Below are 8,632 nucleotides of genomic sequence, written 5' to 3' on the forward strand. Positions count from 1 at the left end.
CCTGACAACCATTTGGTCAAGGCTGCCAAAACTTGAGAATAAGCAAACTGTCATGGGAAACAAATGTTAAAATACGAAACCCTTTTCTGAGAAAGTAACTCCACCAGTCCTGGCTAATCCAATCCTGAATCACTAAGGACATCAGCCCCGCTGGCTTGTCTTAACCACTACAGAGAAGTCCAAAGGGACAGGCAGGGGCTCACGGGCAAATATTTTCTCTGCTGTCACTGACATTTTCAATATGGCCACACCTCTCCCCTCTGCCATTCTTCCACTCCTTCTCTGTTCCCTTTTTGGATCTCCAAAAAAAAAAAAAAGATGGTCGCTATACTGACAGACCATTTGAATAATGAATGCAGAGGAAAGATCACTAGAAAATAAGAGCTTGGATTCAGGCCCCAACCTTGACCTAGCTCTGGGTCCTTTGGCCAGTCACTTCTTTGGGCTTTGGTTTCCACATCTATAAAACAAGGATGGACTAGATGGGTAATCCCCTGAGATTCCCCAAATTTCCAGGAGCCCCCAAAGGTGTAATAACAGACTATAGGATATTTTCATTATTTCAAAATAGCTAACAGAGATAGCCCATTAAGGGCTATAAGGCTAATCAAAACATTAAATATTTGGGGTTTAGACTAGTATTGCACATGGGGAAACAGAATGCCATGTGATGATGTTTGCCACATCATATGAAACTGGGGAACAACTGATATTATCCTGAAAGATACACCTCAGAAAAATCGCCATTTCTGTAGTAAGCATAACATCCAACCACAAATGTCTGATTAGTAAATAATGGGGAAATGAATTAACACCTATCAGTGAAATTTGTGTAATAGACAAAATTTCTCCAAGTTGCAAGTACACACCATTAAGGGAACAGACTCAAATACGATACCCCTAAATATTTATAGGGTCACTGAAAACCAGTGAACAATCTACATGCTGCAAAGGTGAGGCTCCTATTTCTCACCAAGGGTCCAAATCACTCAAACACTTTTGAATAAAGTGAAAGCAACAAAAAGTCCATATTGCAACATAAAATAATACCACCAACAACAACTACTATTTACTGCACTCTTACTATGTGCCAGGCATTGTAATATGAATTATTATTACATTATACACTTTTATTAATTTATTTAACCCTCATAACAACCCTAATAATTACATGCTCCTATAATCTTCATTTTATTAATAATGAATTTGAGGCACAGAGTGCTTAAGAAACTTGCCCAAGGACATGGGGCCAGTATGTTCAGAGCCAGACTTAAACATATCCTCACCTTCTCTCTCCATAGTGACAATCCCCTCTCAAGGAAGTCTCCAGAAACACAGCCAGGAATGTCCCCAGGCAGCACCCTCAGGAGTCAGACCATGGCTCCTGAGAACAGTCCTCTGAAGATCTCATAGCTCTGGCCCATTTTGGCTTAAAGACTCATCCTTAATGACAACTCCCCTCCTCTCAACCCAAATTCAATTTGCTTGTCCTAGTGATAGAAATCAACTGAAGGAAGTCAAGGGCCATCAGTCAACTAACCTGCATCCATTTCTTTTTTATTCAGAAGATACAAAGGAGTACTAATAGCTGACCTCTACATTCAAAGAACTGCCAGTCTAATGAACTAATTCATATCACAAAAACATGCATCTTTAGTATACTGGAATGAGTAAGGACTGCTGAGCCAGACAGACATAGCTTTAAATCCCAACTCTGCCACTTAACTGCATTATCCTGGGCATTTTATAACCCTCGGTTTCCCCACTTAATCTACTCCCCATCTCGTAGAGGTGTTGTGCGGTAGAACTAATGAATGCACGTAAAGCGCCAAGGTTGACTGTAGAGGCCCTGGAGCCAGAGGTCTGAATCCTGGCTCCATTCTTCATTAAGAACATTATTCACCTCCACACCCAAAGCTATGAATCCAAGTTCCAAATTCCTTATCTGTAAAACAGTTATATACTGTCTACCCCAAAGGACAGCCATGTGAATTAAATGAGGAAATACATGTAAAGCCCCAGCAAAATGACAGACACATAGTAAGAATTCAATAAAATGTTTAAAAGAAAAAAAGCTGAGGTTTAAAAAGTCAAACCACAAGTTTTAGTCCCAGCTCTGTCACTTATTATCTAGAGCTAAACAATGGTACACAAGCCAGTAACTCCTCTGAGGCTCAGTTTCCACCAAGGTTTTGGAATAAAGAATAAAGGAGGTAATTATGTAAGAGGGTTCTGTAAACTCTACATTGCTATGTAAATGTTGGGGCTGTTTTACTTTATGAAAATAAGTTGTATGTTAGTTATATTGACTGATGCCCTTCCAAATACTATCTTCATCTTAAATGGAAAAACAGGCAGAGAACTTTTAAGCCATAGAGGGAAGGCTGATCATTCCAAAAGAAGGATGAAGAAAACGACTGGGCCAAAATAAATTCAGACTGTGACAGAGCAGAAGACGAATAAGCCTTCAAGAAGAAAGATGAGAATAAGCACCCATCAACCTGTTTTTAATCAACAGCTTCACCTGCTGATTAAGCCTCTCAATGCACAGTCTAGGCATAAGAATTCTCTAATTACCTCCCAGAAATAATATTAGACTTCAGGGTAAGAAAGAGCTTCACTATCAAATCTCTCTTCCCACACATAAATTAATTTTGTGGATGGGGCACAGAAACAAAGACCAGTGGACACAAACCAAATCTCTTAACTGGCATTCTTTAAACCACACCTAAGAAACAAAACAAAACAAAACAAAAAGAGTCACAATCCTCTTCAGAAAGGTTGCCTTCTTTGGTTGGTCAGAAATGTCCTTGTTCCCCAGGTCTCTTCATGCTAAATATGGCAAAAGCTGGCAAACAACCAACCTAGTAAATTCCAATGATACTTAAGAAAGCATTCATATTGTCTGAAATTACTCTGAATCTAACACTTAAGACGGGCAGGACTTCCACATACAACAGTTCAGCTGGAGCTCTTAATGTCAAAAGCAGCAGGATACCTTAAGAACATACAAGCTTGAAAAACAAGCAGTCTACTCTTCTTTATTGCAACATTCTTCAGCAACAACATGGATCTCCTACCCACTGCGCACACAGCACTGCACTAAGGCAGTGGGAAGCTGGAGGGAGAAATGGAAGAAACAGGTGGTGTCCATGGGGTGCCAAAACAACAGGTTGATTCAGTCAGTTCTGTCCCACAACTAATCCATTTGGTGAGGAGAGAGGGGAGGGAATCTTAGTCATCCTGTTGTCTGACCAAACTGACTGGCTAGACCACGGTACAATTATCAATTAGGTCAAAATGTCAGATTTAGCAGTGCACAAGCCCTGCCTTTTACGGATGTTACATACTTGAAAAACCTTGGCTATCGAGGAAGACAGGACATAAGCAGATTACCCTCAACCCACAAAAACCCACATATTTAGCTCCAGAATATACTGTTTTCCTCCAGGATCTTTTTATAAAATGTTAAATGTGCAATTCCTGAGCACATACAACTGACAGCTTGTTGTTTGATGATACATATTAGAATTTGAAATTGGCTAAAGAAAATACCAGTTAACAAATACAAGGAAAACTGAACAAGCTCATTTCAAGTAAAGGATTAAAAAATTAACCTATGAATAAACCGTTTTTGATATCAATATTGGTAGCAATGGGTATTAAGGAGGGCACTTGTTAAGATGAGCACTGGGTGTTATATGTAAGTGATGAATCACTAAATTCTACTCCTGAAACCAATATTACACTCTATGCTAACTAGAATTTAAATAAATATTTGGAAGAAAAAAATACATATACTGGTAGCAATTTGAAATGTTGCAACACATTCAAGACAAAGGACTAATATCCTTAATGTATAGAAATAGCTTTTTCAAATCAGTAACCAAAAAATGAATACATGAGGGGTAAAAGACACAGTTTACCAAAATAAGTAAATCAGAAGTGGCCACTGACCATATGCGAAACCATTCAATATCACTGTGTAATCAGGGAGGCAAATTAAGGTGAGGTAGCGTTTACCACCTACCGAATTGGTTAAGTTTTAAAAACAAAAACCAGTGTTGAACACAGTTGGCAACACTGACAGTTTCATATTCTGCTGATGGAACTATAGCTTGGTCAAACTATATGGAAGGGAATTTGGCAGTGTGTATCAAAGTCACAAAAAGATCCATACTCTTTGATGCAATAACTTGACTTCTGAGAGCTTAGTGTTAACAAAATAAATATTCCTACCAAGATTTATATATAAGAATTTCATTATAGCATTATTTATAATTATGAAAAATTACAAACTAAGAACTGATTTCAGTTTAAATTATATATATAACTGATCCTTAAGACAGAACAGTATGCAGCCTTTAATATTGTTAAAGAACACTCATATATATAGGAAAACATTCACAGTATTTTAAGTAGTGCAGAAGCAGATGATAAAACTATACATATGCTAAAATCCCAACTGCAATAATAGACACAGAAAAAAAACTGTCTACAATGTATCAAAATATTAGTGGGTTTTGGTTGGAGGTGATGGAATTATTGGAGATTTTAATTTTCTTTTATTTTCCTGTTTTTAAATTCTGTTTCCCAATTTTTTAAAATCACTCTGACATAGCAATTTTTCTTATGCAAATCTAGCTTAATGAGGAAAAATCCTAATGAGGAATTTTTTTTCTCTATGAAGATGAGTATCATTTATATAGGGAAAAAATGGAACCAACTAAATACGCAATCAAACCAAAGAATGGTCAAAACATAGTAACCCTACTAATAAGAATATTATTGGGCACCTGGGTGGCACAGTCAGTTAATAACCCAACTCTTGGTTTCAGCTCAGGGTCATGTGATCAAGCCCTGCATCAGGCTCCACACTCAGCACAAAGTCTGCTTAAGACTCTCTCATCACCGGCCCTCAGTTTGTTTCCCAGGGTCCACAGTCTCTCATGGTTCATTCCCCCTTCTGTTTACCCCCCTTCATTCTTCCCGTCCTTCTCCTACCAGATCTTCCTATTTCTTATATTCCATAAATGAGTGAAACCATATGATAATTGTCTTTTTTAGTGCACTGGGTGTTACACGCAAATAATGAATCATGGAACATTGCATCAAAAACTGGGGATGTACTGTATGGTGACTAATATAACAAAAGAAAAATTATAAAAAAAAAAGACTCTCTCTCTCCCTCTCCCTCTGCCCCTCCATGCCTCTCTAAAATAAATCTTAACAAAAGTCTTTTAGAAAATAAGAATATTAAAAAAAGAATATTATTTAAACAATAAAATTCAATTTATGAAAAATGTTTAAAAGTATAAGAAATATTTATAACCATCAAAGAAAGGCAGTACAGAAAATTTTGTATATATTATGAATCAACAACACTTTAAAACTAAAGGTAGAAAAAAAAAGACCGAAAGATGTACACCAAAATATTAAGAGTGGTATGATTGTGACTATTTTTCTCACACTTCCTTAGATTTTTCAATGTCCTTAACTACTTTTAAATGTAATTACTTTTTAAGTAAACTCCCTCTCCAAAATAATCTTGTAAAGGTGCCAGAGAAAATCAACAAAGTATAAGTTAATTATGTATAAACACGAGGAATAATTATTACTACTTAAACCTACCTTAAAATATTACAATGTTTGTTTTTAGTTACAACCATTTTCCTTAAATCTCTTAGGAAGTATATGTCACAGGAGTCATGAAATATTCTCACTTACTTTGAATAGTAACACAGGACCAAGGGCTTGAATGATTCACAAGATATGGCTTTTCTCTAATAATCCTCATAAAGCTTAGAAAGTGCTTTAAATGTTGTAATAAAGTAAATGTCCTCAACATTTCCAATTAAAGAAGATCTAGCAAATAAATAAAGGCATGTTCACAGCAAAGAAAAACATAATAAACATCATAATCAAAATATACACATCCTCAAACTTCAACGAGTCTCAACACTTTCTGGACAGACAAAAGCATGTGAAAGCAGAGAATTAAACAGCAGTTTCTTTGCAGCTTACTACAATTACCATTTAGAGAAGTTAACACATTAGCACTGTCTAGTTTTCTGACTATTCATATTCAGAAACTCAACAGAAGATACTAGTGAGTAAACACTATCCAATTATTCTTACTTGAATGTTGGATAATTACGCCAGCATAGCAACCTGCCCCTCTTAGGGTCTAGGGAAAATACACTCTTTAACCCTCAAGGCTTAAAAACTTTCCAGAATCTCCTCACAAGACAGATGAGAGTAAACTTATGGGACTTCATCAAGATAAAAAGCTTCTGCACAGCCAAGGAAACAGTCAAAAAAACTAAGAGGCAGCCCACGGAATGGGAGAATATATTTGCAAATGACACTACAGATAAAAGACTGGTATCCAAGATCTATAAAGAACTTCTCAAACTCAATACACGAGAAACAAATAAACAAATCATAAAATGGGCAAAAGATATAAACAGACACTTTTCCAATGAAGACATATAAATGGCTAACAGACACATGAAAAAATGTTGAAAATCATTAGCCATCAGGGAAATTCAAATCAAAACCACACTAAGATACCACCTTACGCCAGTTAGAATGGCAAAAATAGACAAGGCAAGAAACAACAATTGTTGGAGAGGATGGGGAGAAAAGGGATCCCTCCTACATTGTTGGTGGGAATGCAAGATGGTACAGCCACTCTGGAAAACAGTGTGGAGGTCCCTTAAAGAGTTAAAAATTGAGCTACCCTATGACCCAGCCATTGCACTACTGGGTGTTTACCCCAAAGATACAGACAGTAGTGAAGAGAAGGGCCATATGCACCCCAATGTTCATAGCAGCATTGTCCACAATAGCTAAATCGTGGAAGGAGCCAAGATGCCCTTCAACAGATGACTGGATTAAGAAGTTGTGGTCCGGGGCGCCTGGGTAGCGCAGTCGTTAAGCGTCTGCCTTCGGCTCAGGGCGTGATCCCGGCGTTCCGGGTTCGAGTCCCACATCGGGCTCCTTGGCTGGGAGCCTGCTTCTTCCTCTCCCACTCCCCTGCTGTGTTCCCTCTCTCGCTGGCTGTCTCTCTGTCACATAAATAAATAAATAAAATCTTTAAAAAAAAAAAAGATTTAAGAAGTTGTGGTCCATATATACAAGGGAATATTACTCAGCTATCAGAATGAACGAATTCTCAACATTTGCTGTAACATGGACGGCACTGGAGGAGATAATGCTAAGTGAAATAAGTCAAGCAGAGAAAGACAAATATCATATGATTTCTCTCATCTTTGGAACATATGAACTAGGATGATCCGTAGGGGAAGAAAGGGATAAAGAAAGGGGGGGGGGGGTAATCAGAAGGGGGGATGAAACATGAGAGACTATGGACTATGAGAAACAAACTGAGGGCCTCAGAGGGGAGGGGGGTGGGGGAATGGGATAGACTGGTGATGGGTAGTAAGGAGGGCACGTATTGCATGGTGCACTGGGTGTTATATGCAACTAATGAATCATCGAACTTTATATCGGAAACCAGGGATGTACTGTATGGTGACTAACATAAGATAATAAAAATCATTTAAAAAAAGACAGATGAGAGTAAAACGAGACGAAAAAGAAGCAAACAGCAACAATTGTAAAATGCATCTGCCTCTGAACAAGGTGGTATACTTTAGAACGTAACCACAGCGTCTTGTACAACACTTTATTCAGCAAGCAAAATTGTATTTTAAAGTGATGCTATTTGTTAAAAGACAATATATTATTAAGGAGACGATATCCGACTCCAATCAAAATATTATCATCATGTTTTCCTTACTTCATAAAATACACACATGCTTTCTTCATATGATTAAATATATACAAGGGAGGGAGAGCTACTCTTAACCCAGAAACAGGTTCTGCAACACCCATAAATGCAACCTGTCTTTGTGAAGCGATGAGTCCATCTTGGCATGATGTTTGACTGATGTATTCAAAGACCCAGAGTCACTGCCCAGGTGCCAACATTCTGAAAGCAACTGACTTGAAGACTAGAAACTGCCTCAGGCAGGCCTCTGGGGAAGGTGCTTCAGTCCAATGAGAAGAAAGTCCAAGGCCACTCACTGAATGGCCAAAGTCCAAGGGCACCAGAGCTGGACCAAGGTAACTGGCCCACAGCTCAAGAGTGGCAAAGGACAGTAAAATGACCCCCAAGACTTGCTCAATCATATCTAGTAAAACACAAACTTTGAGGAGCTGGTGGAACAGGGTTTTGCCAAGACAAGCACAGTGGGTGAGGGAGATGTTAGTATGATTAATCAATGCCACCTGAGGCAGCAGCTCTGGGGGTGTCCATACTGTACCTCAGTCATTGCCTGGCCATGACAAGAAGTTCCTTCAGCTACTGCCACTGAGAACTAGATCTTCCAAAGAAGATATCTCCACCTTAACTTGTCCTACATCAGGCCTGGCATCCAGGACTAAGAACACAGCCCTCTCTCTTGCCACAAACCCACTGATAGATAGAATAGATACCACAACATATGCCAAATTTACCTTTAGACCCCCACCAGACAAAGGGGTCTTTATCTTTTCCCCAAGTTAAGTTTTGATACTTCCAAATTACAAAAGAGAAAGGGGAGAATAGCAGACAAGCCAAGCAGGA

Source organism: Ursus americanus, chromosome 12 (genome assembly GCF_024610735.1).
Source record: "Ursus americanus isolate L20-20 chromosome 12, mUrsAme1.1.p, whole genome shotgun sequence".
NCBI lineage: Eukaryota > Metazoa > Chordata > Mammalia > Carnivora > Ursidae > Ursus > Ursus americanus.